Consider the following 9,555-nt stretch of genomic DNA (forward strand, 5'->3'; position numbering starts at 1 on the left):
GCAGAGTTTACACAGTGGATAACCAGCATGAGTTTAGAGAGCAGGGTTGACTGATGATGATACAGCAGCTATGTGATGAAATACCTTCTTAAAATATAATAAAATTTTACTTGGTTGAAATAGTAAATCCTCTTAAAGTTATATGAGTGCTATCAAAAAGGTCTGAAGACTGACCTGAAGCTGAAGCTCTAGAAATATGATTTTTGGACACATTTAAAAATCAAAATAATCAAAATCTATACATGTTTTAAAAATATTTTTAGACCACTTTTTATAAGGTTTTAGATTTCTGTTTTTAAGGTTTTATGCTCTCTAGGCTTTATTGTCAAGGTTTCAGACTCAATTTACAAAATTAAATTCCTGAGTTTGTGTAAGATTAATGTCAAGATAAATATCATGGGTAGAAACTTAGGTTGCAGTGTTGTTGTTGTCATCAGAAAAAGAGATAATTTTGTGATCTGGTGCCCTCTAGTGTCTGTGAAACTTTTTGAAGTTTTCATTTCCAGGAAATCAAATGTCCTTTGATTGTGTTTGAGAATGATGCTGAGTTGATTTTAACTTCTCTGAAAATAACTGAAAATTAAGATTTACCTTTATTTACCTGTAAGAATTAAAAAATATCAAGGGTCAAAATCAATCAAAAAAAAAAAAAAAAAACTGAACAAAAATATTTTACAGGCCACAGTTTTGGGACTTAAACATCATACAGACAAACTATGAATCATAATGTCTTTATAATATAACCACAGATGGAGTGAACTTAGATCTTTATTGTGGGAAAGAAACAACTGAAAGGTCGACTACATGAAGCTAAAGGCCTGTTGATCACGTTTACAGGACATGATGAGGGTGAAAGTTAAAAAAAACAAAAAAAATAACAGAAAATGGCACAAAATATTTCTATTAATCAAATATTTGAGAAGAGAGAGGGGGTAGATGTGGTATCACAGTGTTAAAGGACACCTGTTCTTAAATATCCCTGTTTCTAATAATTCAAAAACTGAGGAGGGAGCAATTACAATTTAATTACAGGGCAATTAGTCTTCATCACCGGCACAAGATCCATTTCCTTCTTCTGTGCAATTAAATATTCAGACACATAAACCATGGCTTTTTAGCTCTGCCTGTATCCTCAGAACCCTGCACTGCAAGTACAATTCATACCGTTACTGTGACTTTGTTGTTCTTGAAAATAATTCATCTGCAGTGTCTGTTTTAGCTGTGATTCAACTGTTTGCTTCTCTTCTGCAGTGATGATGAATGAACAAGTCAGCAGCGAGGTTCAATGTTTTTGCATTGTGTTGAACAGTATTAGAATATGTTAAAATATGTGAACACATAAGTTTAACATTATTAAAACTGCATAATATTTTATAGGTTTCACATAATTTAGCATTTTATTCATCAGTTTGTTAAATACATAGCTCAAAAAACTCAAACTCACGTTGTCCATCTCAGTGGACATGTGAGAAACCCTTTAAAAAATTTGGCAGCTCCCAACAGGCCACATTTGTACAGGCTGTGTGTCACTGAGTCAGTGTTAAAGGTTGTCAATAAAACCCAGTCATATAAAATACTAATTCCTGTGAGACGAACAGGTATCTACTTTCTCTAGTTCAGAAGACGAGGGTATATGTGCTACAACATGTTCGCACAGTTTTCTTGAACAGCCTCTAGTAAACAATGTGTAAATAACTGACACTAAATTTAAAACAGTTTTAGACAAGTTGAGAAAAACAAAGTATTTTAAACAGTGTGAAAAGACGAGAAGATTATTGTGGTTTGAGTTGTTTATGGTAGGAAGCAAGACAAAAAGGGCTTTTTTTATTTAGGTTGAGTCATTTCTGAGATACAGGTTTAAATGTAAACATCTTTGTCACAGCACCACCTTGTGGCCATTTGGTTTAAGGTCTTATAGCGTCCTCCTTTATAACATTATGTACCTATGTATGAATTTTCATATTGATTGGATGTCCACAGTGGAAATGCACTGAATTTGGATTTGTTTCTGGCAGCCACATTGATTTAGTTATCAAAGTAATCTTTGAGAAAAGTTAGAAGATGTTACAATGAATTCTAACTTTTTTCCTGATAATTTCTCAATAATAAAAAAAAAAATAATAATATTTGAATATCGTCTCCTAGTGGTCTGTATGTATGAAACTTGGGGATCATCCAATGAATTACAACTTGTCAAGTTTCATGAGACAGATAATTGGAAACTCTGTTAAGTTTCATGTTTCTAGATATTGTGGTTTTTCCTGCACCAACACTTTTAGCAGAGAAAAATAAATGAAGAAGAGATGGGTGTAGGTGATAAGGCCAAAAGTGTAGTGGTTTTAAACTTTTCTTTATGGTCAGAACATGACAAACACTTGACAAACAGTAGAACATTTAATAAACCTGAGGTAGTATATTAATTATCATGATAAAATCTAAACAAATAGAAAACCTAATTTCCACAGTACATGTCTCTGTGATGTGATTGGCAGTTCATGAGTTATCTCAAGTATGGAAATTAATTCTACTGAACATTTATTGATGTTTTGTTATATTTCTAGTGAGGAAAATTATTATATTGGATAGTTATTGTTTTATCACTCAGCTCTAGTTCCTGCAACTTCACTGCCTGGACCCCTGATGAATGGGTTGTATTTATTTATACATTATACATGAGTCAATTGAATGATTTCTGAGTGGTTGAAGAAGTATTCAGACCCTCCTTTCTTATGTAAAAGTCCCAGTATTTATGATTTATGAAGGTATCAGGTGATGAGTTCGTCACAGTATCAGTGTGTTGCGGAAGCTCAGGTGAGCTGCTCGGTGCCCTTTCAAACAGGTAAACTGCTCCTCTGTCTGAGTGACGTCACTGGGATGGGCAGGTCACGTGGTCGGGTCCGAGGGAAACCTGTGGTTTAACGTTACTGAAATGGGAGAGAAGAAGACGGAGAAGGAAGGGAAGCGAACAAGGTAAGCAGCGACTCTCAGACTCTGTTTACATCCAGGATTTAACGCGTTCAGCGGCGCTTCGAGCAGAAACTCGACCAGGAGACTTTTCTCGTCTGAAATGTGAAGTTTTAGTGAAGAGTCCGCGGGAAACGGAGCGTTTTAATGCGAGGCTGCTGCTCGAGGAAAGTTTCCCTCCTCAGCCGAAAGTTATCGAAAGTAAACTGGTAAAAAAACAGACGTGTTGGAGAGCTGCACGCTGTCACACCTGAACACAGCAACATGGAGCAGGACGCAGAGTAAAACCGAGGCACAGCACAGTTTAGTGGACTCTCTCCGTCTGGCTGAGAGCCAGCTGCAGGTCCACAGGTCTGTAACGTTATCAGGCCCAGAGCTGGAGCACACTGTAACTCTACTTTTACTCGAGTATCTCCACTGACAGGCAGCAGCGTTTAAGGTGGACTGGACTAATTACACAACACAAATTCACTCCAGTCTGCTTCATCCATAAAGGAATTATTACAAATACATAAACATCTGGAAGCTGAGGTTACCAACAATATGTTTGTTTCTGTTACTTGTATATTTATATTTAAGAGGAGGAGACTGAAAAACAAAAGGAGATGGAAATAATAACTATGATCCAATAATAACGTTACAGATGCACAGGGTTTAAATATTCCTCAGTGTTCAGGTGAATAATGCAGAGATGCTGTGGATGGTTGTGTTTAATCATGTCAGTAATAACACTGAGTTGCTTTAAAGAGGAGAAAGAAGGTCTGATAACTGATGAGCAGAAGACACACTGTTTGTTTACATACCTGTTGTTGTTCTGTACGACCATGTACAGTAAATATATTTAGTGTTGTGTTGCATTACTGGAATGACTATAACTTATAGTCCATATAACTTCATAAAAGACACTTGAAGTCTTTTAGTTGCAGTGGTGCATTGTGGATGTAGGATTAACAGCAGTGTTGAGCTGTATGTGAACAGGTGAACTCAGTATGGAGAAATCAGAGGTATTTTTTTACTCAGGTCTTTTCTTTTCATGCCACTTCCTGTTTCTGCTCCTCAGTGTTTCATAGGAAAACACTGTTACAATTACTGCACACTGAACACATGCAGAGCTGCTAACAGATGATGTTTAAAAAACTTTTACTTCATGTAAAGGATCTGAATAATCTCTGCACACACACGTTGTCATTACTGGTGAATATTGTAAAGAAGCAGCGTCACGTTGTTCCATCAGAGCTGAGGTGTTTCTTTTTATAACCGAGCAGCTTTCCAGCAGTTTCCTGATAACATGAGGAGGTCTGATGGTGTACTACACAAAGAGTCTGATGAGGTCTCTAACAGTCCTCCTCAGTGAGACTCTGATCCTGGATTGAACTGACACTGAAGCAGAGACTCTGTGAAACTGTCCTGACTTCTGAGAAAATCAGACTCACTGTCTGACTCAGGGTGGTCGTGTTATTGTGTTTGCTTAGCTTAGTGCTCAAAATTCTCTGGTCTCTAATCTGAGGATTTGCTGCTTCTCTGAGATGATGAATAATATTCTTTAAAGTCTAATTTGAATTTATCCTCAGTCATAATATTTACATGATTAATCAACTGATCATTTGGTCGGTAAAACACCAGGGAGTGGTGGAAAGCTGCCATCACAACATTTTTTTGTAGCTGTTGAGGAGCTCTCTGTTAGAGCCCATGATATTCCTCATCAGATGAAGTGTGTTAAGGTGTTGAGGTTCAGTTTTATTGTGCTCTTTAAAGGATAATGATTGATAGGGACAATATTTTTGGATTAGGTGCAGCATTGAGCAAGAACAGTGCAACCAGCCACTGCAAACAGCTGCTGCAGTGTAATCCAACAGCCTGTCAACATACGCCCACTGACAGGCTCAGATTGTTATTATCAGTCTGACAACATTATGAGAGGATTCCTACAGAGACAGAGCTTATTATTAAAGAGGAAGATCCAGAAACATCAGTATATATCAGCACCAGACTCCATTGACAAAAACAGGGATTTTACCGAGCAGAACACAGGAGCTGCTGGAACACCACACTGTGTTTGTGTTACTGTGTGGTACTTTTCCTGATGTAAAGGGTCTGAATACTTCTCCACAAAAACATGAGGAAACAAGACCAAGATGAAAAAATACTGGAGTTCTCTTCTCAGACGTCTTGTTCAACACTAAAAAGTCAAAGTTCTTCTCATAACCTCAGAAATCCAAGTTGCTGCTGCTCTGACAGAACAAGCCGGTGAACTTCATCATCGTCATTTGATCTTTTCTTGTTTTTGCTTTTCAGGTGATTCCTCGGCACACTGTATGTTCATACCAGGTTTTGCATTCTGACCTGCAAGCCAATGTAAGTCGTGTTGAGTGACTGCGTGTGAAAGAGGTATTCAAGCACAGTTCGTATTATTTTTTTACCTCTCGAGATCAAATCCACTTAAAGAAATGGGCTTCTAAGGGCTGTCTGGGTGTTAAGAATGGTTTTTTTGTGCTGCCTCTAACAACCACTGGTAAGTTGAGCTTTCCTGGACACAATACATGAGCAGTTATTACAACAGAAGGAATTCGACCTGCTCCTTATTGGGTTGCAGCACAAAAATGCATTCTTGGCTCCGCTTGCATGGACGATGTTGGGTCTTCACTGATGAGAGCTGTGGCTGGTGTTTTACCTGGTGACCTCAGGTACTGGGGGGTTGGTTTTCTTTAGTTCCTCGGTTTTGGAGTAAGAAGACGATGCATGAGTGTTGGTCTGAATGTCTCGTTTAAATTTCTCTTCAGTCTGGGACATGTTGTTGTTTGGCTTCTTCCTCTTTGCCTCCTCGGCTCTGAATGATTTGAACTGATAATATGATTTGAGCTCAAATGAATAATCAGCTGGTGGCGTGACAGGAAGTTAATCAGCAGCTTTACTAACCACTGCTTTTCTTTGTCCTGTTTAATAGAAAATTGAATAGTTGTGGTTTGTTGTTTGAACCAAAACGAGCAATTTGAAGTCTTCACCTTGACCTGCTCCTACAGCTGCAACGATTGGGCAATTACAGGCAACTATTCTGATAATCATTGATCATGTTCTGTTGCTTTCCAAGCAAAACTCAGATCCCTCTCTGGTACCAACTGTATTCTATCAGTATCATTGTGTTTTGGACTATTGACTGTTTCTGAGAAATCATGATCCGATTTTTGGTTTGTTTGTTGCTGACCAGGCCAAACAGTTAATGAGCTGGCCCTCATACAACAATCAAACTTCACTGTTGTGATCTGTCAACATCAGTTATAATAGAAAAAATGACATTTGAGCAGCTGCAGACGGCTCAGCGGTCCACTTACAGTTTTGCCAGTTTTCTCTGGGAGATCTGACACTGATGTAGAAAACTAGAGCTGCAGGTTTCCCTGAAGTCCAGGGTGACATGTGCGTATCGCTTCTTTTCTTTTCCCAACCAAGAGTCCAAAACCCAAAGATATTCAGTGTACAGTTTTTTTTTAAATAGAGAAAAGCAGCTAATTCTCTGACGTGAGTTAAATGATGAACGATGCAAACAATTGGAAATATTTTTAAATGTTAGTTTGCAGCTGACTTTGATCGTTTTATTGTAAATACATAAACTGAACCACCTTTAAACACCACTGAATGAATGTGTGTCCACCTCTCAGGGACCATCACTATCCTCATGTCCTATGGAGGAGGCTTTTACGGACGCACTGAGCGAGTCCGCCAGGCGCCCCACTATGACCAGGTACCACAGGGCACGTTACCGCCCGAGAAGACCCCTACGACCCCGCAGCCGCTGAGAGAGCAGAGAGCGCCCCATCTCGCCCAGAGCGCCGACCCCCTCCCACCTCCGCCTCTGCCGGACCAGCCCCCCGTCGGCCCCCGAGTTCGATCCCAGCGGCAGCGAGGACAACACCGACCCGGAGAACGACCCCGCCATCGACATCAAACCAGTCCACCGCTTCATCCCCTGACTCCTGGAAGAACTTCTTCAGAGGAAGCAACCGCAGCAGCAAACAAGCCGTGGTCCATGCCTGCCTCCTCATATAACAACAACAACAGCACCACTGAGGGGGTGCGCTGCTCGCCCGCCGCACTCCCCCCTCTGTTCCCGGATCGTACCGGGATCCCTATGGGGCTCAGGTGGCAGCTACAACTCGAGAAAGGAGCTTCTGGATGGACACGATGCCCAAGAGTCTGTGTCAGGGCGCACCTACCGCACGGGTCTGACCTACAGCGAGCGAGTGGAGGAGTACCATCAGCGCTACGCCTTCATGAAGTCCTGGGCGGGACTGCTGAGGATTCTGGGCTGTGTGGAGCTCCTGCTGGGAGCAGCTGTGTTTGCCTGCGTCTGTGCTTACATCCACAAAGACAACGAGTGGTTCAACATGTTCGGATACTCGTCTCCTGGTGGAGCGTACGGAGGAGGTTTCTACGGTGCCCGGCACAGGCGGGTCCTACTACACGGGCCCCAAGACCCCCGTTTGTGGTTGGTGGTGGGCGGGGCTGGCCTGGCTGGTGACTGTGATTGTACTGGTGCTGGGGATGACCATGTACTACCGCACCATCCTGCTGGACTCCTCCTGGTGGCCTCTGACGGAGTTCACCATAAACCTGGCTCTGGCAGTTTCTCTACATGGCAGCAGGTGGGTAAGCAGGTGGATTTTCTCAGCCGAACGAGACGTCTTGAAACGTTTTGACTGTGTAGACATGGATGAAGGAGCTTAGTCATCGGATATCTGAACACTGAAGTCTCTACCATGCCATGTTTGCGTTTTGTTTACCAGGCATTGTATATGTCCGTGACACGACCCGTGGAGGGCTCTGCTCCCTACCCAGTCTTCAACAATGGCATCAACGGGGTGTTCTGCAGAACAGAGGCCGGACAGACGCTGCCATCATCTTCCTGTTTGTCACTATGCTCATTTATCTGATCGGAGCTCTCGTGTGTCTCAAGCTGTGGAGACATGAAGCTGCACGCAGATACCGGGAGCGGTACGGCCAGGAGGTAAGAGCTTCGTCTTTATGGGGCTGGGATTCGTGGGATTCCTCAGATTCTTTCAGGAATTCTTCTAAAGGATTTGTTCCAGCACGGTCGGCCATTTTGATGACTGAAAAAAAAAAGCACACACACACACACACACACACACACAGACTGTAACAGAAACCACAGAGTTTGCACACAGGCCTAAAGCTGTAGCATGTAGAGTGAATCTCTGCCTGTGTGTTGGAGGGAAATAAGGCGGACACACTCGCTGAAAATTCTGTCGCTTGTTGGTTTATGTTTTGGTCTCTTAAAGGAATAGTTCACTAATTTACCTTCTTGCTGAGAGTTAAGATGAGAGCAGGTACAGCTGAGCTTCACATAAAGACTGAAGTTTAAAGTAAATAAACCTTCCTGGGCTGATTTATTTATTATTTATTCTTTAACCTTTGGACAGAATCAGGCTCTGATGTAGCGGTTAGCCTAGCACACCTGCTCAACACATCCTCCCTGTCCTGTCCCAAAACGGATCCATTTCAAAGTCCCTCTCCTCACTCACAAAACCCCCAGACCTGCTCCATCATCACACTCCTCCCTGGACCGAGCACCAGACTCTCCTGAAGAGAACACCTGGGCGTAGCATGTAATACACAGACTACCCTAAACGGTTAGCTTGTCTTAGCATATCTTAAGCTAAGCTAACCATCTCCTGGCTGCAGCTGCGTGTTTACTGTACACATATCCTCATCCAACTTAAGATGTCTTAGTCGGAAAAGTGAATAAATGTGTTTCTCCAATGGTAAAACTGTTCCTTTAATGGTTTATTATAATGATTACTAATTATCATTATTAGTAATGTTGTTGTATGTTTTCGTGTACAGATGCAGCCCTCTGAGATGAGAATGGTACGCTCGTTGGTAAGCATCCTGCAGTATTTGTTTGCTCAGTCTCCTTAATCATTTTGACATCGCTGTGTTTTCCGTCTGTTGCTGTATCTCTGCAGGTTGTTCCAGATGCAGCTCCTGCTCCCAGAACTCCAGAACAGGTCCAAGGTCCTCGGTCGTTCCCATCCAGGCTGCTCCAAAACCAGTTCCAGCTAAGATTTTGCAGGGAGCCATACCATCAGGACACATCCCAAAACCTGTTATTGTGCCTGACTATATTGCGTAAGTGATGCTAAGACAAACAGAGAGCACAAAGAGGCTGCAGCTGATGATAGATGTGGTCCGCTGATGCCTCTCAGCGCTTTGGCTTTAAAATATGAAAGATGTAGAAGGCAGTGTCTCAGAGCTGCAGAGCAGGAGGAGCAGCTGGTTTCCCTATTTGCATTTCAGAGCCTCACATGCAGCATGTAAAACACATGAGTCACTCTGACACAATCAAAAGCAAGATCACAGTAAAAGTCATGCAGGTAATGAATGTTAATAAAGTGTGATCCTGTGCCTCCTCCCTGCAGCAAGTACCCATCCATAAAGTCAGATGAGGAGCGGGACCAGTACCGAGCTGTGTTCAACGACCAGTACGCAGAGTACAAGGAGCTCCACTCTGAGGTGCAGGCTACCCTCAAGAAGTTTGACGAGATGGACGCCATGATGCGCGGTCTGCCCAGAACCCCA

The 9,555-nt window shown here is 42.1% G+C and overlaps 1 pseudogene; it reads left to right on the forward strand.

Annotated features, from left to right (window-relative positions):
- The first annotated feature begins 6,000 nt into the window (after window positions 1–6,000).
- LOC108889097 (MARVEL domain-containing protein 2-like) lies at window positions 6,001–9,549 on the forward strand (annotated as a pseudogene).
- Window positions 9,550–9,555: the final 6 nt, after the last annotated feature.

The sequence above is a fragment of the Lates calcarifer genome, unplaced genomic scaffold, assembly GCF_001640805.2.
Source record: "Lates calcarifer isolate ASB-BC8 unplaced genomic scaffold, TLL_Latcal_v3 _unitig_1456_quiver_1943, whole genome shotgun sequence".
Taxonomy (NCBI): Eukaryota; Metazoa; Chordata; class Actinopteri; family Centropomidae; genus Lates; species Lates calcarifer.